This window comes from Heterodontus francisci, unplaced genomic scaffold (assembly GCF_036365525.1).
Source record: "Heterodontus francisci isolate sHetFra1 unplaced genomic scaffold, sHetFra1.hap1 HAP1_SCAFFOLD_52, whole genome shotgun sequence".
Taxonomy (NCBI): Eukaryota; Metazoa; Chordata; class Chondrichthyes; order Heterodontiformes; family Heterodontidae; genus Heterodontus; species Heterodontus francisci.
In genome coordinates, this window is record NW_027141175.1 from 6963279 (window position 1) to 6990679 (window position 27401).

Sequence of the window (27401 nt, forward strand, 5' to 3'; positions counted from 1 at the left end):
GCTCCTGCCAGGTGTGTACGGGGGTTTCACAGATTATCAGCATCCTGCCAGGTGTGTATGGGGGTTTCACAGTTCATCAGGATCCTGCCAGGTGAGTACGGGGTTTTACAGAGGATCAGGATCCTGCAAGGTGTGCACGGGGTTTTCACAGTATATCAGGATCCTGTCAGGTGTGTACGGGGTTTCACAGAGGATCAGGATCCTGCAAGGTGTGTAAGGGGTTTTCACAATATTCAGGATACTGACAGGTGTGTATGGGGGTTTCACCGTTTATCAGGATCCTGCCAGGTGTGTATGGGGTTTTCACAGTCTATCAGCATCCTGCCAGGTGTGCATGGAGGTTTCACAGTTTATCTGTATCCTGCCAGGTGTGCATGGGGTTTTCACAGTGGATCAGGATCCTGCCAGGTGTGTATGGGGTTTTCACAGTTTATCAGGATCCTGCCAGGTGTGTATGGGGTTTTCACAGTGGATCCGGATCCTGCCAGGTGTGTATCGGGGTTTCACAGTGGATCAGGATCCTGCCAGGTGTGTATGGGGGTTTCACAGTGGATCAGGATCCTGCCAGGTGTGTATGGGTTTTCAAAGTGCATCAGGATCCTGCCTGGTGTATATGGGGGTTTCACAGTTGATCAGGACCCGGCCAGGTATGTCTGGGGTTTTCACAGTGGATCAGGATCCTGCCAGGTGTGTATGGAGTTTCACAGTGTATCAGGATCCTGCCAAGTGTGTATGGGGTTTTCACAGAGTATCAGGATCTGCCAGATGTGTATGGAGTTTCACAGTGGATCAGGATCCTGCAGGTTTGTATGGGGTTTTCACAGAGCACCAGGAACCTGCCAGATGTGTCTGGGGTATCACATGTGTATCAGGATCGTTCCAGGTGTGTCTGGGCGTTTCACAGTGGATCAGGATCCTGCCAGGTGTGTATGGGGTTTCACAGTGTATCAGGATCCTGCCGGATGTGAATGGGGTTTTCACAGTGTACAGGATCCTGCCAGGTGTGTATGGGGTTTCAAAGTGTATCGGGATCATCCCAAGTGTGTATGGGGGTTTCACAGTGGATCAGGATCCTGCCAGGTGTGTATGGGGTATCACAGTTTATAAGGATCCTTGCAGGTGTGTATTGGGTTTTCACAGTGTGTCAGGATCCTGCCAGGTGTGCATGGGTTTTCACAGTGCATCAGGATCCTGCCAGGTGTGTATGGGGATTCACAGTGCATCAGGATCCTGCCAGGTGTGTATGGGGTTTCACAGTGTATCAGGACCTGCCAGGTGTGTATGGGGGTTTCACAGTGGATCAGGATTCTGCCAGGTATCTATGGGGTTTCACAGTGCATCAGGATCCTGCCAGGTGTGAATGGGGTTTTCACAGTGCATCAGGATCCTGCCAGGTGTGTCTGGGGTTTCACAGTGTTTCGGGATCCTGCCAGGTGTATATGGGGTTTTAACAGAGGATCAGGATCCTGCCAGGTGTGTATGGGGGTTTCACAGTGTATCAGGATCCTTCCAGATGTGTATGGAGTTTTCACAGTGTATCAGGATCCTGCCAGGTGTGTCTGGGGATATCACAGTGGATCAGGATCCTGCCATGTGTGTATGGGGTTTCACAGTGTATCAGGTTCCTTCCAGGTGTGTATGGGGTTTTCGCAGTGTATCAGGATCCAGCCAGGTGTGTATGGGGTTTCACAGTGCATCAGGATCCTGACAGGTGTGTATGGGGTTTCACAGTGCATCAGGATCCTGCCCGGTGTGCATGGGGTTTCACAGTGTATCAGGAATCTGCCATGTGTGTATGGGGGTTTCACAGTGGATCAGGATCCTGCCAGGTGAGCATGGGGTTTCACAGTGCATCAGGATCCTGACAGGTGTGTAAAGGGTTTTCACAGTAGATCAGGATCCTGCCAGGTGTGTATGGGGTTTCACAGTGCATCAGGATCCTGCCAGGTGTATATGGGGTTTCACAGTGTATCAGGATCCTGCCAGGTGTGTATGGGGTTTTCACAGTGGCTCAGGATCCTGCCAGGTGTGCATGGGGTTTCACAGTGCATCAGGATACTGCCAGGTGTGTATGGGGTTTCACAGTGGATCAGGATCCTGCCATGTGTGTATGGGGGTTTCACAGTGGATCAGGATCCTGCCAGGTGTGTATGGGGTTTCACAGTGTATCAGGATCCTGCCATGTGTGTATGGGGGTTTCACAGTGGATCAGGATGCTGCCAGGTGTGTATGGGGTTTCACAGTGTATCAGGATCCTGCCAGGTGTGTACGGGATTTTCACAATATATCAGGATCCTGCCAGGTGTGTAAGGGGTTTCACAGAGGATCAGGTTCCTTCCAGGTGTGTACGGGGTTTTCACTATGTATCAGGATCCTGCCAGGTTTTTACGGGGTTTCACAGAGGATCTGGATCCTGCCAGGTGTGTACGGGGTTTTCACAATATATCAGGATCCTGCCAGATGTGTATGGGTGTTTCACCGTTTATCAGGATCGTGCCAGGTGTGTTTGGGGGTTTCACAGTGGATCAGTATCCTGCCAGATGTGTATGGGGTTTCACAGTGCATCAGGATCCTGCCAGGTGTTTATGGGGTTTCACAGTGTATCAGGATCCTGCCAGGTGTGTATGGGAGTTTCACAGTGGATCAGGATCCTGACAGGTGTGTATGGGGTTTCACAGTGTAACAGGATCCAGCCACGTGTGTATGGGAGTTTCACAGTGGATCAGGATCCTGCCAGTTGTGTATGGCGTTTCACAGTGTATCAGGATCCTGCCAGGTGTGTATGGGGTTTCACAGTGTATCAGGATCCTGCCAGGTGTGTATGGGGTTTTCACAGTGTATCAGGATACTGCCATATGTGAATGGGGCTTCACTGAGCATCAGGAAACTGCCAGGTGTGTACGGGGTTTTCACAGTGTTTCAGGCTCCTGCCAGGTGTGTACGGGTGTTTCACAGATTATCAGGATCCTGCCAGGTGTGTATGGGGATTTCGCAGTTCATCAGGATCCTGCCAGGTGTGTCTGGGGTTTTCGCAGAGGATCAGGTTCCTGCCAGGTGCATACGGGGTTTTCACAATATATCAGGATCCTGCCAGGTGTGTACGGGGCTTCACAGAGGATCAGGATCCTGCCAAGTGTGTACGGGGTTTTCACATTCTATCAGGATCCTGCCAGGTGTGTATGGGGTTTTCACAGTGGATCAGAATCCTGCCAGGTGTGAACGGGGTTTCACAGAGGATCTGCATCCAGCCAGGTGTACGGGGTTTTCACAATATATCAGGATCTGCCAGATGTGTATGGAGTTTCACAGTGCATCAGGAACCTGCCAGGTGTGTATGGGGTTTCACAGTATATCAGGATCCTGCCAGGTGTGTATGGGGTTTCACAGTGTATCAGGATGCTGCCAGGTGTGCATGGGGGTTTCACAGTGGATCAGGATCCTGCCAGGTGTTTATGGGGTTTCACAGTGCATCAGGATCCTGACAGGTGTGTATGGGGTTTCACAGTGCATCAGGATCCTGCCCGGTGTGCATGGGGTTTCACAGTGTATCAGGAATCTGCATTGTGTGTATGGGGGTTTCACAGTGGATCAGGATCCTGCCAGGTGAGCATGGGGTTTCACAGTGCATCAGGATCCTGACAGGTGTGTAAAGGGTTTTCACAGTAGATCAGGATCCTGCCAGGTGTGTATGGGGTTTCACAGTGCATCAGGATCCTGCCAGGTGTATATGGGGTTTCACAGTGTATCAGGATCCTGCCAGGTGTGTATGGGGTTTTCACAGTGGCTCAGGATCCTGCCAGGTGTGCATGGGGTTTCACAGTGCATCAGGATACTGCCAGGTGTGTATGGGGTTTCACAGTGGATCAGGATCCTGCCATGTGTGTATGGGGGTTTCACAGTGCATCAGGATCCTGACAGGTGTGTAAAGGGTTTTCACAGTAGATCAGGATCCTGCCAGGTGTGTATGGGGTTTCACAGTGCATCAGGATCCTGCCAGGTGTATATGGGGTTTCACAGTGTATCAGGATCCTGCCATGTGTGTATGGGGGTTTCACAGTGGATCAGGATGCTGCCAGGTGTGTATGGGGTTTCACAGTGTATCAGGATCCTGCCAGGTGTGTACGGGATTTTCACAATATATCAGGATCCTGCCAGGTGTGTAAGGGGTTTCACAGAGGATCAGGTTCCTTCCAGGTGTGTACGGGGTTTTCACTATGTATCAGGATCCTGCCAGGTTTTTACGGGGTTTCACAGAGGATCTGGATCCTGCCAGGTGTGTACGGGGTTTTCACAATATATCAGGATCCTGCCAGATGTGTATGGGTGTTTCACCGTTTATCAGGATCGTGCCAGGTGTGTTTGGGTTTTCACAGTGGATCAGTATCCTGCCAGATGTCTATGGGGTTTCACAGTGCATCAGGATCCTGCCAGGTGTTTATGGGGTTTCACAGTGTATCAGGATCCAGCCAGGTGTGTATGGGAGTTTCACAGTGGATCAGGATCCTGACAGGTGTGTATGGGGTTTCACAGTGTAACAGGATCCAGCCACGTGTATATGGGAGTTTCACAGTGGATCAGGATCCTGCCAGTTGTGTATGGCGTTTCACAGTGTATCAGGATCCTGCCAGGTGTGTATGGGGTTTCACAGTGTATCAGGATCCTGCCAGGTGTGTATGGGGTTTTCACAGTGTATCAGGATACTGCCATATGTGAATGGGGCTTCACTGAGCATCAGGAAACTGCCAGGTGTGTACGGGGTTTTCACAGTGTTTCAGGCTCCTGCCAGGTGTGTACGGGTGTTTCACAGATTATCAGGATCCTGCCAGGTGTGTATGGGGATTTCGCAGTTCATCAGGATCCTGCCAGGTGTGTCTGGGGTTTTCGCAGAGGATCAGGTTCCTGCCAGGTGCATACGGGGTTTTCACAATATATCAGGATCCTGCCAGGTGTGTACGGGGCTTCACAGAGGATCAGGATCCTGCCAAGTGTGTACGGGGTTTTCACATTCTATCAGGATCCTGCCAGGTGTGTATGGGGTTTTCACAGTGGATCAGAATCCTGCCAGGTGTGAACGGGGTTTCACAGAGGATCAGCATCCTGCCAGGTGTACGGGGTTTTCACAATATATCAGGATCTGCCAGATGTGTATGGAGTTTCACAGTGGATCAGGATCCTGCAGGTATGTATGGGGTTTTCACAGAGCACCAGGATCCTGCCAGATGTGTCTGGGGTATCACATGTGTATCAGGATCGTTCCAGGTGTGTATGGGCGTTTCACAGTGGATCAGGATCCTGCCAGGTGTGTATGGGGTTTCACAGTGTATCAGGATCCTGCCGGATCTGAATGGGGTTTTCACAGTGTCCAGGACCCTGCCAGGTGTGTATGGGGTTTCACAGTGTATCGGGATCCTGCCAAGTGTGTATGGGGGTTTCACAGTGGATCAGGATCCTGCCAGGTGTGTATGGGGTATCACAGTTTATAAGGATCCTTGCAGGTGTGTATTGGGTTTTCACAGTGTGTCAGGATCCTGCCAGGTGTGTATGGGTTTTCACAGTGCATCAGGATCCTGCCAGGTGTGTATGGGGATTCACAGTGCATCAGGATCCTGCCAGGTGTGTATGGGGTTTCACAGTGTATCGGGATCATCCCAAGTGTGTATGGGGGTTTCACAGTGGATCAGGATCCTGCCAGGTGTGTATGGGGTATCACAGTTTATAAGGATCCTTGCAGGTGTGTATTGGGTTTTCACAGTGTGTCAGGATCCTGCCAGGTGTGCATGGGTTTTCACAGTGCATCAGGATCCTGCCAGGTGTGTATGGGGATTCACAGTGCATCAGGATCCTGCCAGGTGTGTATGGGGTTTCACAGTGTATCAGGACCTGCCAGGTGTGTATGGGGGTTTCACAGTGGATCAGGATACTGCCAGGTATCTATGGGGTTTCACAGTGCATCAGGATCCTGCCAGGTGTGAATGGGGTTTTCACAGTGCATCAGGATCCTGCCAGGTGTGTCTGGGGTTTCACAGTGTTTCGGGATCCTGCCAGGTGTATATGGGGTTTTAACAGAGGATCAGGATCCTGCCAGGTGTGTATGGGGGTTTCACAGTGTATCAGGATCCTTCCAGATGTGTATGGAGTTTTCACAGTGTATCAGGATCCTGCCAGGTGTGTCTGGGGATATCACAGTGGATCAGGATCCTGCCATGTGTGTATGGGGTTTCACAGTGTATCAGGTTCCTTCCAGGTGTGTATGGGGTTTTCGCAGTGTATCAGGATCCAGCCAGGTGTGTATGGGGTTTCACAGTGCATCAGGATCCTGACAGGTGTGTATGGGGTTTCACAGTGCATCAGGATCCTGCCCGGTGTGCATGGGGTTTCACAGTGTATCAGGAATCTGCCATGTGTGTATGGGGGTTTCACAGTGGATCAGGATCCTGCCAGGTGAGCATGGGGTTTCACAGTGCATCAGGATCCTGACAGGTGTGTAAAGGGTTTTCACAGTAGATCAGGATCCTGCCAGGTGTGTATGGGGTTTCACAGTGCATCAGGATCCTGCCAGGTGTATATGGGGTTTCACAGTGTATCAGGATCCTGCCAGGTGTGTATGGGGTTTTCACAGTGGCTCAGGATCCTGCCAGGTGTGCATGGGGTTTCACAGTGCATCAGGATACTGCCAGGTGTGTATGGGGTTTCACAGTGGATCAGGATCCTGCCATGTGTGTATGGGGGTTTCACAGTGGATCAGGATCCTGCCAGGTGTGTATGGGGTTTCACAGTGTATCAGGATCCTGCCATGTGTGTATGGGGGTTTCACAGTGGATCAGGATGCTGCCAGGTGTGTATGGGGTTTCACAGTGTATCAGGATCCTGCCAGGTGTGTACGGGATTTTCACAATATATCAGGATCCTGCCAGGTGTGTAAGGGGTTTCACAGAGGATCAGGTTCCTTCCAGGTGTGTACGGGGTTTTCACTATGTATCAGGATCCTGCCAGGTTTTTACGGGGTTTCACAGAGGATCTGGATCCTGCCAGGTGTGTACGGGGTTTTCACAATATATCAGGATCCTGCCAGATGTGTATGGGTGTTTCACCGTTTATCAGGATCGTGCCAGGTGTGTTTGGGGGTTTCACAGTGGATCAGTATCCTGCCAGATGTGTATGGGGTTTCACAGTGCATCAGGATCCTGCCAGGTGTTTATGGGGTTTCACAGTGTATCAGGATCCTGCCAGGTGTGTATGGGAGTTTCACAGTGGATCAGGATCCTGACAGGTGTGTATGGGGTTTCACAGTGTAACAGGATCCAGCCACGTGTGTATGGGAGTTTCACAGTGGATCAGGATCCTGCCAGTTGTGTATGGCGTTTCACAGTGTATCAGGATCCTGCCAGGTGTGTATGGGGTTTCACAGTGTATCAGGATCCTGCCAGGTGTGTATGGGGTTTTCACAGTGTATCAGGATACTGCCATATGTGAATGGGGCTTCACTGAGCATCAGGAAACTGCCAGGTGTGTACGGGGTTTTCACAGTGTTTCAGGCTCCTGCCAGGTGTGTACGGGTGTTTCACAGATTATCAGGATCCTGCCAGGTGTGTATGGGGATTTCGCAGTTCATCAGGATCCTGCCAGGTGTGTCTGGGGTTTTCGCAGAGGATCAGGTTCCTGCCAGGTGCATACGGGTTTTCACAATATATCAGGATCCTGCCAGGTGTGTACGGGGCTTCACAGAGGATCAGGATCCTGCCAAGTGTGTACGGGGTTTTCACATTCTATCAGGATCCTGCCAGGTGTGTATGGGGTTTTCACAGTGGATCAGAATCCTGCCAGGTGTGAACGGGGTTTCACAGAGGATCTGCATCCAGACAGGTGTACGGGGTTTTCACAATATATCAGGATCTGCCAGATGTGTATGGAGTTTCACAGTGCATCAGGAACCTGCCAGGTGTGTATGGGGTTTCACAGTATATCAGGATCCTGCCAGGTGTGTATGGGGTTTCACAGTGTATCAGGATGCTGCCAGGTGTGCATGGGGGTTTCACAGTGGATCAGGATCCTGCCAGGTGTTTATGGGGTTTCACAGTGCATCAGGATCCTGACAGGTGTGTATGGGGTTTCACAGTGCATCAGGATCCTGCCCGGTGTGCATGGGGTTTCACAGTGTATCAGGAATCTGCCATGTGTGTATGGGGGTTTCACAGTGGATCAGGATCCTGCCAGGTGAGCATGGGGTTTCACAGTGCATCAGGATCCTGACAGGTGTGTAAAGGGCTTTCACAGTAGATCAGGATCCTGCCAGGTGTGTATGGGGTTTCACAGTGCATCAGGTTCCTGCCAGGTGTATATGGGGTTTCACAGTGTATCAGGATCCTGCCAGGTGTGTATGGGGTTTTCACAGTGGCTCAGGATCCTGCCAGGTGTGCATGGGGTTTCACAGTGCATCAGGATACTGCCAGGTGTGTATGGGGTTTCACAGTGGATCAGGATCCTGCCATGTGTGTATGGGGGTTTCACAGTGCATCAGGATCCTGACAGGTGTGTAAAGGGTTTTCACAGTAGATCAGGATCCTGCCAGGTGTGTATGGGGTTTCACAGTGCATCAGGATCCTGCCAGGTGTATATGGGGTTTCACAGTGTATCAGGATCCTGCCATGTGTGTATGGGGGTTTCACAGTGGATCAGGATGCTGCCAGGTGTGTATGGGGTTTCACAGTGTATCAGGATCCTGCCAGGTGTGTACGGGATTTTCACAATATATCAGGATCCTGCCACGTGTGTAAGGGGTTTCACAGAGGATCAGGTTCCTTCCAGGTGTGTACGGGGTTTTCACTATGTATCAGGATCCTGCCAGGTTTTTACGGGGTTTCACAGAGGATCTGGATCCTGCCAGGTGTGTACGGGGTTTTCACAATATATCAGGATCCTGCCAGATGTGTATGGGTGTTTCACCGTTTATCAGGATCGTGCCAGGTGTGTTTGGGGTTTTCACAGTGGATCAGTATCCTGCCAGATGTCTATGGGGTTTCACAGTGCATCAGGATCCTGCCAGGTGTTTATGGGGTTTCACAGTGTATCAGGATCCAGCCAGGTGTGTATGGGAGTTTCACAGTGGATCAGGATCCTGACAGGTGTGTATGGGGTTTCACAGTGTAACAGGATCCAGCCACGTGTGTATGGGAGTTTCACAGTGGATCAGGATCCTGCCAGTTGTGTATGGCGTTTCACAGTGTATCAGGATCCTGCCAGGTGTGTATGGGGTTTCACAGTGTATCAGGATCCTGCCAGGTGTGTATGGGGTTTTCACAGTGTATCAGGATACTGCCATATGTGAATGGGGCTTCACTGAGCATCAGGAAACTGCCAGGTGTGTACGGGGTTTTCACAGTGTTTCAGGCTCCTGCCAGGTGTGTACGGGTGTTTCACAGATTATCAGGATCCTGCCAGGTGTGTATGGGGATTTCGCAGTTCATCAGGATCCTGCCAGGTGTGTCTGGGGTTTTCGCAGAGGATCAGGTTCCTGCCAGGTGCATACGGGGTTTTCACAATATATCAGGATCCTGCCAGGTGTGTACGGGGCTTCACAGAGGATCAGGATCCTGCCAAGTGTGTACGGGGTTTTCACATTCTATCAGGATCCTGCCAGGTGTGTATGGGGTTTTCACAGTGGATCAGAATCCTGCCAGGTGTGAACGGGGTTTCACAGAGGATCAGCATCCTGCCAGGTGTACGGGGTTTTCACAATATATCAGGATCTGCCAGATGTGTATGGAGTTTCACAGTGGATCAGGATCCTGCAGGTATGTATGGGGTTTTCACAGAGCACCAGGATCCTGCCAGATGTGTCTGGGGTATCACATGTGTATCAGGATCGTTCCAGGTGTGTATGGGCGTTTCACAGTGGATCAGGATCCTGCCAGGTGTGTATGGGGTTTCACAGTGTATCAGGATCCTGCCGGATCTGAATGGGGTTTTCACAGTGTCCAGGACCCTGCCAGGTGTGTATGGGGTTTCACAGTGTATCGGGATCCTGCCAAGTGTGTATGGGGGTTTCACAGTGGATCAGGATCCTGCCAGGTGTGTATGGGGTATCACAGTTTATAAGGATCCTTGCAGGTGTGTATTGGGTTTTCACAGTGTGTCAGGATCCTGCCAGGTGTGTATGGGTTTTCACAGTGCATCAGGATCCTGCCAGGTGTGTATGGGGATTCACAGTGCATCAGGATCCTGCCAGGTGTGTATGGGGTTTCACAGTGTATCGGGATCATCCCAGGTGTGTATGGGGGTTTCACAGTGGATCAGGATTCTGCCAGGTATCTATGGGGTTTCACAGTGCATCAGGATCCTGCCAGGTGTGAATGGGGTTTTCACAGTGCATCAGGATCCTGCAAGGTGTGTCTGGGGTTTCACAGTGTTTCGGGATCCTGCCAGGTGTGTCTGGGGATATCACAGTGGATCAGGATCCTGCCATGTGTGTATGGGGTTTCACAGTGTATCAGGTTCCTTCCAGGTGTGTATGGGGTTTTCGCAGTGTATCAGGATCCAGCCAGGTGTGTATGGGGTTTCACAGTGCATCAGGATCCTGACAGGAGTGTATGGGGTTTCACAGTGCATTAGGATGCTGCCCGGTGTGCATGGGGTTTCACAGTGTATCAGGATCCTGCCATGTGTGTATGGGGTTTCACAGTGGATCAGGATCCTGCCAGGTGAGCATGGGGTTTCACAGTGCATCAGGATCCTGACAGGTGTGTAAAGGGTTTTCACAGTAGATCAGGATCCTGCCAGGTGTGTATGGGGTTTCACAGTGCATCAGGATCCTGCCAGGTGTGTATGGGGTTTCACAGTGTATCAGGATCCTGCCAGGTGTGTATGGGGTATTCACAGTGTCTCAGGATCCTGCCAGGTGTGCATGGGGTTTGACAGTGCATCAGGATACTGCCAGGTGTGTATGGGGTTTCACAGTGGATCAGGATCCTGCCATGTGTGTATGGGGGTTTCACAGTGGAACAGGATCCTGCCAGGTGTGCATGGGGTTTCACAGTGTATCAGGATCCTCCCATGTGTGTATGGGGGTTTCACAGTGGATCAGGATGCTGCCAGGTGTGTATGGGGTTTCACAGTGTATCAGGATCCTGCCAGGTGTGTACGGGATTTTCACAATATATCAGGATCCTGCCAGGTGTGTACGGGGTTTCACAAAGGATCAGGTTCCTTCCAGGTGTGTACGGGGTTTTCACTATGTATCAAAATCCTGCCAGGTTTGTACGGGGTTTCACAGAGGATCAGGATCCTGCCAGGTGTGTCCGGGGTTTTCAAAATATATCAGTATCCTGCCAGATGTGTATGGGTGTTTCACCGTTTATCAGGATCGTGCCAGGTGTGTATGGGGGTTTCACAGTGGTTCAGTATCCTGCTAGGTGTGTATGGGGTTTCACAGTGCATCAGGATCCTGCCAGGTGTTTATGGGGTTTCACAGTGTATCAGGATCCTTCCAGATGTGTATGGGAGTTTCACAGTGGATCAGGATCCTGACAGGTGTGTATGGGGTTTCACAGTGTAACAGGATCCAGCCACGTGTGTATGGGAGTTTCACAGTGGATCAGGATCCTGCCAGTTGTGTATGGCGTTTCACAGTGGATCAGGATCCTGCCAGGTGTGTATGGGGTTTCACAGTGTATCAGGATCCTGCCAGGTGTGTATGGGGTTTTCACAGTGTATCAGGATACTGCCATATGTGAATGGGGCTTCACCGAGCATCAGGAAACAGCCAGGTGTGTGCGGGGTTTTCACAGTGTATCAGGCTCCTGCCAGGTGTGTACGGGTGTTTCACAGATTATCAGGATCCAGCCAGGTGTGTCTGGGGTTTCGCAGTTCATCAGGATCCTGCCAGGTGTGTCTGGGGTTTTCGCAGAGGATCAGGTTCCTGCCAGGTGCATACGGGGTTTTCACAATATATCAGGATCCTGCTAGGTGTGTACGGGGCTTCACAGAGGATCAGGATCCTGCCAAGTGTGTACGGGGTTTTCACATTCTATCAGGATCCTGCCAGGTGTGTATGGGGGTTTCAACGCGAAAAGGATACTGCCAGGTGTGTATGGGGGTTTCACAGTCTATCAGGATCCTGACAAATGTGTTTGGGGGTTTCAAAGTTTATCAGGATCCTGCCAGCTGTGTATGGGGGTTTCACAGTGGATCAGGATCCTGCCAGGTGTGTCTGGGGTTTCACAGTGTATCAGGATCCTGCCGGATGTGAATGGGGTTTTCACAGTGTATCAGGATCCTGCCAGGTGTGTCTGGGGTTTCACAGTGTTTCGGGATCCTGCCAGGTGTGTATGGAGTTTTAACAGTGGATCAGGATCCTGCCAGGTGTGTATGGGGGTTTCACAGTGTATCAGGATCCTTCCAGATGTTTATGGGGTTTTCACAGTGTATCAGGATCCTTCCAGATGTGTATGGGGTTTCACAGTTTATCAGGATCCTTCCAGGTGTGTATGGGGTTTTCGCAGTGTATCAGGATCCAGCCAGGTGTGTATGGGGTTTCACAGTGCATCAGGATCCTGACAGGTGTGTATGGGGTTTCACAGTGCATCAGGATCCTGCCATGTGTGTATGGGGGTTTCACAGTGAATCAGGATCCTGCCAGGTGTGCATGGGGTTTCAGAGTGCATCAGGATCCTGCCAGTTGTGTATGGGGTTTTCACAGTAGATCAGAATCCTGCCAGCTGTGTATGGGGTTTCACAGTGCATCAGGATCCTGCCAGGTGTGTATGGGGTTTCACAGTGTATCAGGATCCTGCTAGGTGAGTATGGGGGTTTCACAGTGTCTCAGGATCCTGCCAGGTGTGCATGGGGTTTCACAGTGCATCAGGATACTGCCAGGTGTGTATGGGGTTTCACAGTGGATCAGGATCCTGCCATGTGTGTATGGGTGTTTCACAGTGGATCAGGATCCTGCCAGGTGTGTATGGGGTTTCACAGTGTATCAGGATCCTGCCATGTGTGTATGGGGGTTTCACAGTGGATCAGGATCCTGCCAGGTGTGTATGGGGTTTCACAGTGTATCAGGATCCTGCCAGGTGTGTACGGGATTTTCACAATATATCAGGATACTGCCAGGTGTGTACGGGGTTTCACAGAGGATCAGGTTCCTGCCAGGTGTGTACGTGGGTTTCACAATGTATCAGGATCCTGCCAGGTTTGTACGGGGTTTCACAGAGGAGCAGGTTCCTGCCAGGTGTGTACGGGGTTTTCACAATATATCAGGATCCTGCCAGATATGTATGGGTGTTTCACCGTTTATCAGGATCGTGCCAGGTGTGTCTGGGGGTTTCACGGTGGATCAGTATCCTGCCAGGTGTGTATGGGGTTTCACAGTGCATCAGCATCCTGCCAGGTGTTTATGGGGTTTCACAGTGTATCAGGATCCTGCCAGGTGTGTATGGGAGTTTCACAGTGGATCAGGATCCTGCCAGGTGTGTGTGGGGTTTCACATTGTAACAGGATCCAGCCACGTGTGTATGGGAGTTTCACAGTAGATCAGGATCCTGCAAGTTGTGTATGGAGTTTCACAGTGTATCAGGATCCTGCCAGGTGTTTATGGGGTTTCACAGTGTATCAGGATCCTGCCAGGTGTGTGTGGGGTTTCACATTGTAACAGGATCCAGCCACGTGTGTATGGGAGTTCTACAGTGGATCAGGATCCTGACAGGTGTGTATGGGGTTTCACAGTGTAGCAGGATCCAGCCACGTGTGTATGGGAGTTTCACAGTGGATCAGGATCCTGCCAGTTGTGTATGGCGTTTCACAGTGTATCAGGATCCTGCCAGGTGTGTATGGGGTTTCACAGTGTATCAGGATCCTGCCAGGTGTGTATGGGGTTTTCACAGTGTATCAGGATACTGCCATATGTGAATGGGGCTTCACCGAGCATCAGGAAACAGCCAGGTGTGTACGGGGTTTTCACAGTGTATCAGGCTCCTGCCAGGTGTGTACGGGTGTTTCACAGATTATCAGGATCCAGCCAGGTGTGTCTGGGGTTTCGCAGTTCATCAGGATCCTGCCAGGTGTGTCTGGGGTTTTCGCAGAGGATCAGGTTCCTGCCAGGTGCATACGGGGTTTTCACAATATATCATGATCCTGCTAGGTGTGTACGGGGCTTCACAGAGGATCAGGATCCTGCCAAGTGTGTACGGGGTTTTCACATTCTATCAGGATCCTGCCAGGTGTGTATGGGGGTTTCAACGCGAAAAGGATACTGCCAGGAGTGTATGGGGGTTTCACAGTCTATCAGGATCCTGACAGATGTGTTTGGGGGTTTCAAAGTTTATCAGGATCCTGCCAGCTGTGTATGGGGGTTTCACAGTGGATCAGGATCCTGCCAGGTGTGCCTGGGGTTTCACAGTGTTTCGGGATCCTGCCAGGTGTGTATGGAGTTTTAACAGTGGATCAGGATCCTGCCAGGTGTGTATGGGGGTTTCACAGTGTATCAGGATCCTTCCAGATGTGTATGGGGTTTTCACAGTGTATCCGGATCCTTCCAGATGTGTATGGGGTTTCACAGTGTATCAGGATCCTTCCAGGTGTGTATGGGGTTTTCGCAGTGTATCAGGATCCAGCCAGGTGTGTATGGGGTTTCACAGTGCATCAGGATCCTGACAGGTGTGTATGGGGTTTCACAGGGCATCAGGATCCTGCCATGTGTGTATGGGGGTTTCACAGTGGATCAGGATCCTGCCAGGTGTGCATGGGGTTTCACAGTGCATCAGGTTCCTGCCAGGTGTGTACGTGGTTTTCACAATGTATCAGGATCCTGCCAGGTTTGTACGGGGTTTCACAGAGGAGCAGGTTCCTGCCAGGTGTGTACGGGGTTTTCACAATATATCAGGATCCTGCCAGATGTGTATGGGTGTTTCACCGTTTATCAGGATCGTGCCAGGTGTGTCTGGGGGTTTCACGGTGGATCAGTATCCTGCCAGGTGTGTATGGGGTTTCACAGTGCATCAGCATCCTGCCAGGTGTGTATGGGGGTTTCACAGTGAATCAGGATCCTGCCAGGTGTGTATGGGGTTTCACAGTGTATCAGGATCCTGCCAGGTGTGTACGGGATTTTCACAATATATCAGGATACTGCCAGGTGTGTACGGGGTTTCACAGAGGATCAGGTTCCTGCCAGGTGTGTACGTGGGTTTCACAATGTATCAGGATCCTGCCAGGTTTGTACGGGGTTTCACAGAGGAGCAGGTTCCTGCCAGGTGTGTACGGGGTTTTCACAATATATCAGGATCCTGCCAGATGTGTATGGGTGTTTCACCGTTTATCAGGATCGTGCCAGGTGTGTCTGGGGGTTTCACGGTGGATCAGTATCATGCCAGGTGTGTATGGGGTTTCACAGTGCATCAGCATCCTGCCAGGTGTTTATGGGGTTTCACAGTGTATCAGGATCCTGCCAGGTGTGTATGGGAGTTTCACAGTGGATCAGGATCCTGCCAGGTGTGTGTGGGGTTTCACATTGTAACAGGATCCAGCCACGTGTGTATGGGAGTTTCACAGTGGATCAGGATCCTGCAAGTTGTGTATGGAGTTTCACAGTGTATCAGGATCCTGCCAGGTGTTTATGGGGTTTCACAGTGTATCAGGATCCTGCCAGGTGTGTGTGGGGTTTCACATTGTAACAGGATCCAGCCACGTGTGTATGGGAGTTCTACAGTGGATCAGGATCCTGACAGGTGTGTATGGGGTTTCACAGTGTAGCAGGATCCAGCCACGTGTGTATGGGAGTTTCACAGTGGATCAGGATCCTGCCAGTTGCGTATGGCGTTTCACAGTGTATCAGGATCCTGCCAGGTGTGTATGGGGTTTCACAGTGTATCAGGATCCTGCCAGGTGTGTATGGGGTTTTCACAGTGTATCAGGATACTGCCATAAGTGAATGGGGCTTCACCGAGCATCAGGAAACAGCCAGGTGTGTACGGGGTTTTCACAGTGTATCAGGCTCCTGCCAGGTGTGTACGGGTGTTTCACAGATTATCAGGATCCAGCCAGGTGTGTCTGGGGTTTCGCAGTTCATCAGGATCCTGCCAGGTGTGTCTGGGGTTTTCGCAGAGGATCAGGTTCCTGCCAGGTGCATACGGGGTTTTCACAATATATCATGATCCTGCTAGGTGTGTACGGGGCTTCACAGAGGATCAGGATCCTGCCAAGTGTGTACGGGGTTTTCACATTCTATCAGGATCCTGCCAGGTGTGTATGGGGGTTTCAACGCGAAAAGGATACTGCCAGGAGTGTATGGGGGTTTCACAGTCTATCAGGATCCTGACAGATGTGTTTGGGGGTTTCAAAGTTTATCAGGATCCTGCCAGCTGTGTATGGGGGTTTCACAGTGGATCAGGATCCTGCCAGGTGTGTCTGGGGTTTCACAGTGTTTCGGGATCCTGCCAGGTGTGTATGGAGTTTTAACAGTGGATCAGGATCCTGCCAGGTGTGTATGGGGGTTTCACAGTGTATCAGGATCCTTCCAGATGTGTATGGGGTTTTCACAGTGTATCAGGATCCTTCCAGATGTGTATGGGGTTTCACAGTGTATCAGGATCCTTCCAGGTGTGTATGGGGTTTTCGCAGTGTATCAGGATCCAGCCAGGTGTGTATGGGGTTTCACAGTGCATCAGGATCCTGACAGGTGTGTATGGGGTTTCACAGGGCATCAGGATCCTGCCATGTGTGTATGGGGGTTTCACAGTGGATCAGGATCCTGCCAGGTGTGCATGGGGTTTCACAGTGCATCAGGATCCTGCCAGTTGTGTATGGGGTTTTCACAGTAGATTAGAATCCTGCCAGCTGTGTATGGGGTTTCACAGTGCATCAGGATCCTGCCAGGTGTGTATGGGGTTTCACAGTGTATCAGGAGCCTGCTAGGTGTGTATGGGGGTTTCACAGTGTCTCAGGATCCTGCCAGGTGTGCATGGGGTTTCACAGTGCATCAGGATACTGCCAGGTGTGTATGGGGTTTCACAGTGGATCAGGATCCTGCCATGTGTGTATGGGTGTTTCACAGTGGATCAGGATCCTGCCAGGTGTGTATGGGGTTTCACAGTGTATCAGGATCCTGCCATGTGTGTATGGGGGTTTCACAGTGGATCAGGATCCTGCCAGGTGTGTATGGGGTTTCACAGTGCATCAGGATCCTGCCAGGTGTGTACGGGATTTTCACAATATATCAGGATACTGCCAGGTGTGTACGGGGTTTCACAGAGGATCAGGTTCCTGCCAGGTGTGTACGTGGTTTTCACAATGTATCAGGATCCTGCCAGGTTTGTACGGGGTTTCACAGAGGAGCAGGTTCCTGCCAGGTGTGTACGGGGTTTTCACAATATATCAGGATCCTGCCAGATGTGTATGGGTGTTTCACCGTTTATCAGGATCGTGCCAGGTGTGTCTGGGGGTTTCACGGTGGATCAGTATCCTGCCAGGTGTGTATGGGGTTTCACAGTGCATCAGCATCCTGCCAGGTGTTTATGGGGTTTCACAGTGTATCAGGATCCTGCCAGGTGTGTATGGGAGTTTCACAGTGCATCAGGATCCTGACAGGTGTGTATGGGGTTTCACAGGGCATCAGGATCCTGCCATGTGTGTATGGGGGTTTCACAGTGGATCAGGATCCTGCCAGGTGTGCATGGGGTTTCACAGTGCATCAGGATCCTGCCAGTTGTGTATGGGGTTTTCACAGTAGATTAGAATCCTGCCAGCTGTGTATGGGGTTTTCACAGTGTATCAGGATCCTTCCAGATGTGTATGGGGTTTCACAGTGTATCAGGATCCTTCCAGGTGTGTATGGGGTTTTCGCAGTGTATCAGGATCCAGCCAGGTGTGTATGGGGTTTCACAGTGCATCAGGATCCTGACAGGTGTGTATGGGGTTTCACAGGGCATCAGGATCCTGCCATGTGTGTATGGGGGTTTCACAGTGGATCAGGATCCTGCCAGGTGTGCATGGGGTTTCACAGTGCATCAGGATCCTGCCAGTTGTGTATGGGGTTTTCACAGTAGATTAGAATCCTGCCAGCTGTGTATGGGGTTTCACAGTGCATCAGGATCCTGCCAGGTGTGTATGGGGTTTCACAGTGTATCAGGAGCCTGCTAGGTGTGTATGGGGGTTTCACAGTGTCTCAGGATCCTGCCAGGTGTGCATGGGGTTTCACAGTGCATCAGGATACTGCCAGGTGTGTATGGGGTTTCACAGTGGATCAGGATCCTGCCATGTGTGTATGGGTGTTTCACAGTGGATCAGGATCCTGCCAGGTGTGTATGGGGTTTCACAGTGTATCAGGATCCTGCCATGTGTGTATGGGGGTTTCACAGTGGATCAGGATCCTGCCAGGTGTGTATGGGGTTTCACAGTGCATCAGGATCCTGCCAGGTGTGTACGGGATTTTCACAATATATCAGGATACTGCCAGGTGTGTACGGGGTTTCACAGAGGATCAGGTTCCTGCCAGGTGTGTACGTGGTTTTCACAATGTATCAGGATCCTGCCAGGTTTGTACGGGGTTTCACAGAGGAGCAGGTTCCTGCCAGGTGTGTACGGGGTTTTCACAATATATCAGGATCCTGCCAGATGTGTATGGGTGTTTCACCGTTTATCAGGATCGTGCCAGGTGTGTCTGGGGGTTTCACGGTGGATCAGTATCCTGCCAGGTGTGTATGGGGTTTCACAGTGCATCAGCATCCTGCCAGGTGTTTATGGGGTTTCACAGTGTATCAGGATCCTGCCAGGTGTGTATGGGAGTTTCACAGTGGATCAGGATCCTGCCAGGTGTGTGTGGGGTTTCACATTGTAACAGGATCCAGCCACGTGTGTATGGGAGTTTCACAGTGGATCAGGATCCTGCAAGTTGTGTTTGGAGTTTCACAGTGTATCAGGATCCTGCCAGGTGTTTATGGGGTTTCACAGTGTATCAGGATCCTGCCAGGTGTGCATGGGGTTTTCACAGTGTATCAGGATACTGCCATATGTGAATGGGGCTTCACTGAGCATCAGGAAACTGCCAGGTGTGTACGGGGTTTTCACAGTGTATCAGGCCCCTGCCAGGTGTGTACGGGGGTTTCACAGATTATCAGGATCCTGCCAGGTGTGTATGGGTGTTTCGCAGTTCATCAGGATCCTGCCAGGTGTGTCTGGGGGTTTCGCAGAGGATCAGGTTCCTGCCAGGTGCATACGGGGTTTTCACAATATATCAGGATCCTGCCAGGTGTGTACGGGGTTTCACAGAGGATCAGGATGCTGCCAAGTGTGTACGGGGTTTTCACATTCTATCAGGATACTGCCAGGTGTGTATGGGGGTTTCAACGCTAAAAGGATACTGCCAGGTGTGTATGGGGGTTTCACAGTCTATCAGGATCCTGCCAGGTGTGTTTGGGGGTATCAAAGTTTATCAGGATCCTGCCAGGTGTGTATGGGGTTTTCACAGTGCATCAGGATCCTGCCAGGTGTGTACGGCGTTTTCACAGTGGATCAGGATCCTGCCAGGTGTGCATGGGGATTTCACAGTGTATCAGGATCCTGCCAGGTGTGTATGGGGATTTCAAAGTGGATCAGGATGCTGCCAGGTGTGTATGGGAGTTTCACTTTTTATCAGGATCCTGCCAAGTGTGTATGGGGGTTTCACAGTTTATCAGGATCCTGCCAGGTGTGTATGGGGGTTTCACAGTTTATCAGGATCCTGCCAGGTGTGTATGTGGTTTTCACAGTGGGTCAGGATCCTGCTAGGTGTGTATGGGGTTTCACAGTTTATCTGGATCCTGCCAGGTGTGTATGGCGTTTTCACAGTGGATCAGGATCCTGCCAGGTGTGCATGGGGATTTCACAGTGGATCAGGATTCTGCCAGGTGTGTATGTGGTTTTCACAGTGTATCAGGATCCTTCCAGGTCTGTTTGGGTTTTTCACAGTGTCTCAGGATCCTGCCAGGTGTGTATGGGTGTTTCACAGTTGATCAGGTTCCTGCCGGGTGTGTATGGGGTTTCACAGTGTATCAGGATCCTTCCAGGTGTGTATGAGGTTTACACAGTGTATCAGGATCCTGCCAGGTGTGTATGGGGTTTCACAGTGTATCAGGATCCTGCCAGGTGTGTATGGGGTTTCACAGTGTTTCGGGATCCTGCCAGGTGTGTATGGGGTATTCGCAGTGGATCAGGATCCTGCCAGGTGTGTATGGGGGTTTCACAGTTTATCAGGATCCTGCCTGGTATGTATGGGGTTTTCACAGTGCATCAGGATCCTGCCAGGTATGTACGGCGTTTTCACGGTGGATCAGGATCCTGCCAGGAGTGCATGGGGATTTCACACTGGATCCGTATCCTGCCAGGTGTGTATGGGGATTTCAAAGTGGATCAGGATGCTGCCAGGTGTGTATGGGAGTTTCACTTTTTATCAGGATCCTGCCAAGTGTGTATGGGGGTTTTACAGTTTATCAGGATCCTGCCAGGTGTGTATGGGGGTTTCACAGTTTATCAGGATCCTGCCAGGTGTGTATGTGGTTTTCACAGTGGGTCAGGATCCTGCTAGGTGTGTATGGGGTTTCACAGTTTATCTGGATCCTGCCAGGTGTGTATGGCGTTTTCACAGTGGATCAGGATCCTGCCAGGTGTGCATGGGGATTTCACAGTGGATCAGGATTCTGCCAGGTGTGTATGGGGTTTTCACAGTGTATCAGGATCCTTCCAGGTGTGTATGGGTTTTTCACAGTGTCTCCGGATCCTGCCAGGTGTGTATGGGTGTTTCACAGTTGATCAGGATCCTGACAGGTGTGTATGGGGTTTCACAGTGTAACAGGATCCAGCCACGTGTGTATGGGAGTTTCACAGTGGATCAGAATCCTGCCAGTTGTGTATGGCGTTTCACAGTGTATCAGGATCCTGCCAGGTGTGTATGGGGTTTCACAGTGTATCAGGATCCTGCCAGGTGTGTATGGGGTTTTCACAGTGTATCAGGATACTGCCATATGTGAATGGGGCTTCACCGAGCATCAGGAAACAGCCAGGTGTGTACGGGGTTTTCACAGTGTATCAGGCTCCTGCCAGGTGTGTACGGGTGTTTCACAGATTATCAGGATCGTGCCAGGTGTGTCTGGGGGTTTCACGGTGGATCAGTATCCTGCCAGGTGTGTATGGGGTTTCACAGTGCATCAGCATCCTGCCAGGTGTTTATGGGGTTTCACAGTGTATCAGGATCCTGCCAGGTGTGTATGGGAGTTTCACAGTGGATCAGGATCCTGCCAGGTGTGTGTGGGGTTTCACATTGTAACAGGATCCAGCCACGTGTGTATGGGAGTTTCACAGTGGATCAGGATCCTGCAAGTTGTGTTTGGAGTTTCACAGTGTATCAGGATCCTGCCAGGTGTTTATGGGGTTTCACAGTGTATCAGGATCCTGCCAGGTGTGCATGGGGTTTTCACAGTGTATCAGGATACTGCCATATGTGAATGGGGCTTCACTGAGCATCAGGAAACTGCCAGGTGTGTACGGGGTTTTCACAGTGTATCAGGCTCCTGCCAGGTGTGTACGGGGGTTTCACAGATTATCAGGATCCTGCCAGGTGTGTATGGGTGTTTCGCAGTTCATCAGGATCCTGCCAGGTGTGTCTGGGGGTTTCGCAGAGGATCAGGTTCCTGCCAGGTGCATACGGGGTTTTCACAATATATCAGGATCCTGCCAGGTGTGTACGGGGTTTCACAGAGGATCAGGATGCTGCCAAGTGTGTACGGGGTTTTCACATTCTATCAGGATACTGCCAGGTGTGTATGGGGGTTTCAACGCTAAAAGGATACTGCCAGGTGTGTATGGGGGTTTCACAGTCTATCAGGATCCTGCCAGGTGTGTTTGGGGGTATCAAAGTTTATCAGGATCCTGCCAGGTGTGTATGGGGTTTTCACAGTGCATCAGGATCCTGCCAGGTGTGTACGGCGTTTTCACAGTGGATCAGGATCCTGCCAGGTGTGCATGGGGATTTCACAGTGTATCAGGATCCTGCCAGGTGTGTATGGGGATTTCAAAGTGGATCAGGATGCTGCCAGGTGTGTATGGGAGTTTCACTTTTTATCAGGATCCTGCCAAGTGTGTATGGGGGTTTCACAGTTTATCAGGATCCTGCCAGGTGTGTATGGGGGTTTCACAGTTTATCAGGATCCTGCCAGGTGTGTATGTGGTTTTCACAGTGGGTCAGGATCCTGCTAGGTGTGTATGGGGTTTCACAGTTTATCTGGATCCTGCCAGGTGTGTATGGCGTTTTCACAGTGGATCAGGATCCTGCCAGGTGTGCATGGGGATTTCACAGTGGATCAGGATTCTGCCAGGTGTGTATGTGGTTTTCACAGTGTATCAGGATCCTTCCAGGTCTGTTTGGGTTTTTCACAGTGTCTCAGGATCCTGCCAGGTGTGTATGGGTGTTTCACAGTTGATCAGGTTCCTGCCGGGTGTGTATGGGGTTTCACAGTGTATCAGGATCCTTCCAGGTGTGTATGAGGTTTACACAGTGTATCAGGATCCTGCCAGGTGTGTATGGGGTTTCACAGTGTATCAGGATCCTGCCAGGTGTGTATGGGGTTTCACAGTGTTTCGGGATCCTGCCAGGTGTGTATGGGGTATTCGCAGTGGATCAGGATCCTGCCAGGTGTGTATGGGGGTTTCACAGTTTATCAGGATCCTGCCTGGTATGTATGGGGTTTTCACAGTGCATCAGGATCCTGCCAGGTATGTACGGCGTTTTCACGGTGGATCAGGATCCTGCCAGGAGTGCATGGGGATTTCACAGTGGATCCGTATCCTGCCAGGTGTGTATGGGGATTTCAAAGTGGATCAGGATGCTGCCAGGTGTGTATGGGAGTTTCACTTTTTATCAGGATCCTGCCAAGTGTGTATGGGGGTTTTACAGTTTATCAGGATCCTGCCAGGTGTGTATGGGGGTTTCACAGTTTATCAGGATCCTGCCAGGTGTGTATGTGGTTTTCACAGTGGGTCAGGATCCTGCTAGGTGTGTATGGGGTTTCACAGTTTATCTGGATCCTGCCAGGTGTGTATGGCGTTTTCACAGTGGATCAGGATCCTGCCAGGTGTGCATGGGGATTTCACAGTGGATCAGGATTCTGCCAGGTGTGTATGGGGTTTTCACAGTGTATCAGGATCCTTCCAGGTGTGTATGGGTTTTTCACAGTGTCTCCGGATCCTGCCAGGTGTGTATGGGTGTTTCACAGTTGATCAGGATCCTGACAGGTGTGTATGGGGTTTCACAGTGTAACAGGATCCAGCCACGTGTGTATGGGAGTTTCACAGTGGATCAGGATCCTGCCAGTTGTGTATGGCGTTTCACAGTGTATCAGGATCCTGCCAGGTGTGTATGGGGTTTCACAGTGTATCAGGATCCTGCCAGGTGTGTATGGGGTTTTCACAGTGTATCAGGATACTGCCATATGTGAATGGGGCTTCACCGAGCATCAGGAAACAGCCAGGTGTGTACGGGGTTTTCACAGTGTATCAGGCTCCTGCCAGGTGTGTACGGGTGTTTCACAGATTATCAGGATCCAGCCAGGTGTGTCTGGGGTTTCGCAGTTCATCAGGATCCTGCCAGGTGTGTCTGGGGTTTTCGCAGAGAATCAGGTTCCTGCCAAGTGTGTACGGGGTTTTCACAATTTATCATGATCCTGCTAGGTGTGTACGGGGCTTCACAGAGGATCAGGATCCTGTCAAGTGTGTACGGGGTTTTCACATTCTATCAGGATCCTGCCAGGTGTGTATGGGGGTTTCAACGCGAAAAGGATACTGCCAGGTGTGTATGGGGGTTTCACAGTCTATCAGGATCCTGACAGATGTGTTTGGGGGTTTCCAAGTTTATCAGGATCCTGCCAGCTGTGTATGGGGGTTTCACAGTGGATCAGGATCCTGCCAGGTGTGTCTGGGGTTTCACAGTGTTTCGGGATCCTGCCAGGTGTGTATGGAGTTTTAACAGTGGATCAGGATCCTGCCAGGTGTGTATGGGGGTTTCACAGTGTATCAGGATCCTTCCAGATGTGTATGGGGTTTTCACAGTGTATCAGGATCCTTCCAGATGTGTATGGGGTTTCACAGTGTATCAGGATCCGTCCAGGTGTGTATGGGGTTTTCGCAGTGTATCAGGATCCAGCCAGGTGTGTATGGGGTTTCACAGTGCATCAGGATCCTGACAGGTGTGTATGGGGTTTCACAGGGCATCAGGATCCTGCCATGTGTGTATGGGGGTTTCACAGAGGATCAGGATCCTGCCAGGTGTGCATGGGGTTTCACAGTGCATCAGGATCCTGCCAGTTGTGTATGGGGTTTTCACAGTAGATTAGAATCCTGCCAGCTGTGTATGGGGTTTCACAGTGCATCAGGATCCTGCCAGGTGTGTATGGGGTTTCACAGTGTATCAGGAGCCTGCTAGGTGTGTATGGGGGTTTCACAGTGTCTCAGGATCCTGCCAGGTGTGCATGGGGTTTCACAGTGCATCAGGATACTGCCAGGTGTGTATGGGGTTTCACAGTGGATCAGGATCCTGCCATGTGTGTATGGGTGTTTCACAGTGGATCAGGATCCTGCCAGGTGTGTATGGGGTTTCACAGTGTATCAGGATACTGCCATATGTGAATGGGGCTTCACTGAGCATCAGGAAAGAGCCAGGTGTGTACGGGGTTTTCACAGTGTATCAGGCTCCTGCCAGGTGTGTACGGGTGTTTCACAGATTATCAGGATCCAGCCAGCTGTGTATGGGGGTTTCGCAGTTCATCAGGATCCTGCCAGGTGTGTCTGGGGTTTTCGCAGAGGATCAGGTTCCTGCCAGGTGCATACGGGGTTTTCACAATATATCAGGATCCTGCCAGGTGTGTACGGGGCTTCACAGAGGATCAGGATCCTGCCAAGTGTGTATGGGGTTTTCACATTCTATCAGGATCCTGCCAGGTGTGTATGGGGGTTTCAACGCGAAAAGGATACTGCCAGGTGTGTATGGGGGTTTCACAGTCTATCAGGATCCTGACAGATGTGTTTGGGGGTTTCAAAGTTTATCAGATCCTGCCAGGTGTGTATGGGGGTTTCACAGTGGATCAGGATCCTGCCAGGTGTGTCTGGGGTTTCACAGTGTATCAGGATCCTGCCATGTGTGTATGGGGGTTTCACAGTGGATCAGGATCCTGCCAGGTGTGTATGGGGTTTCTCAGTGTATCAGGATCCTGCCAGGTGTGTACGGGATTTTCACAATATATCAGGATACTGCCAGGTGTGTACGGGGTTTCACAGAGGATCAGGTTCCTGCCAGGTGTGTACGTGGTTTTCACAATGTATCAGGATCCTGCCAGGTTTGTACGGGGTTTCACAGAGGAGCAGGTTCCTGCCAGGTGTGTACGGGGTTTTCACAATATATCAGGATCCTGCCAGATGTGTATGGGTGTTTCACCGTTTATCAGGATCGTGCCAGGTGTGTCTGGGGGTTTCACGGTGGATCAGTATCCTGCCAGGTGTGTATGGGGTTTCACAGTGCATCAGCATCCTGCCAGGTGTTTATGGGGTTTCACAGTGTATCAGGATCCTGCCAGGTGTGTGTGGGGTTTCACATTGTAACAGGATCCAGCCACGTGTGTATGGGAGTTTCACAGTGGATCAGGATCCTGCAAGTTGTGTTTGGAGTTTCACAGTGTATCAGGATCCTGCCAGGTGTTTATGGGGTTTCACAGTGTATCAGGATCCTGCCAGGTGTGTATGGGGTTTTCACAGTGTATCAGGATACTGCCATATGTGAATGGGGCTTCACTGAGCATCAGGAAACTGCCAGGTGTGTACGGGGTTTTCACAGTGTATCAGGCTCCAGCCAGGTGTGTACGGGGGTTTCACAGATTATCAGGATCCTGCCAGGTGTGTACGGGTGTTTCGCAGTTCATCAGGATCCTGCCAGGTGTGTCTGGGGGTTTCGCAGAGGATCAGGTTCCTGCCAGGTGCATACGGGTTTTCACAATATATCAGGATCCTGCCAGGTGTGTACGGGGTTTCACAGAGGATCAGGATGCTGCCAAGCGTGTACGGGGTTTTCACATTCTATCAGGATACTGCCTGGTGTGTATGGGGGTTTCAACGCTAGAAGGATACTGCCAGGTGTGTATGGGGGTTTCACAGTCTATCAGGATCCTGCCAGGTGTGTTTGGGGGTATCAAAGTTTATCAGGATCCTGCCAGGTGTGTATGGGGTTTTCACAGTGCATCAGGATCCTGCCAGGTGTGTACGGCGTTTTCACAGTGGATCAGGATCCTGCCAGGTGTGCATGGGGATTTCACAGTGTATCAGGATCCTGCCAGGTGTGTATGGGGATTTCAAAGTGGATCAGGATGCTGCCAGGTGTGTATGGGAGTTTCACTTTTTATCAGGATCCTGCCAGGTGTGTATGGGGGTTTCACAGTTTATCAGGATCCTGCCAGGTGTGTATGGGGGTTTCACAGTTTATCAGGATCCTGCCAGGTGTGTATGTGGTTTTCACAGTGGGTCAGGATCCTGCTAGGTGTGTATGGGGTTTCACAGTTTATCTGGATCCTGCCAGGTGTGTATGGCGTTTTCACAGTGGATCAGGATCCTGCCAGGTGTGCATGGGGATTTCACAGTGGATCAGGATTCTGCCAGGTGTGTATGTGGTTTTCACAGTGTATCAGGATCCTTCCAGGTCTGTTTGGGTTTTTCACAGTGTCTCAGGATCCTGCCAGGTGTGTATGGGTCTTTCACAGTTGATCAGGTTCCTGCCGGGTGTGTATGGGGTTTCACAGTGTATCAGGATCCTTCCAGGTGTGTATGAGGTTTACACAGTGTATCAGGATCCTGCCAGGTGTGTATGGGGTTTCACAGTGTATCAGGATCCTGCCAGGTGTGTATGGGGTTTCACAGTGTTTCGGGATCCTGCCAGGTGTGTATGGGGTATTCGCAGTGGATCAGGATCCTGCCAGGTGTGTATGGGGGTTTCACAGTTTATCAGGATCCTGCCAGGTGTGTATGGGGTTTTCACAGTGCATCAGGATCCTGCCAGGTATGTACGGCGTTTTCACAGTGGATCAGGATCCTGCCAGGTGTGCATGGGGATTTCACAGTGGATCAGGATCCTGCCAGGTGTGTATGGGGATTTCAAAGTGGATCAGGATGCTGCCAGGTGTGTATGGGAGTTTCACTTTTTATCAGGATCCTGCCAAGTGTGTATGGGGGTTTCACAGTTTATCAGGATCCTGCCAGGTGTGTATGGGGGTTTCACAGTTTATCAGGATCCTGCCAGGTGTGTATGTGGTTTTCACAGTGGGTCAGGATCCTGCTAGGTGTGTATGGGGTTTCACAGTTTATCTGGATCCTGCCAGGTGTGTATGGCGTTTTCACAGTGGATCAGG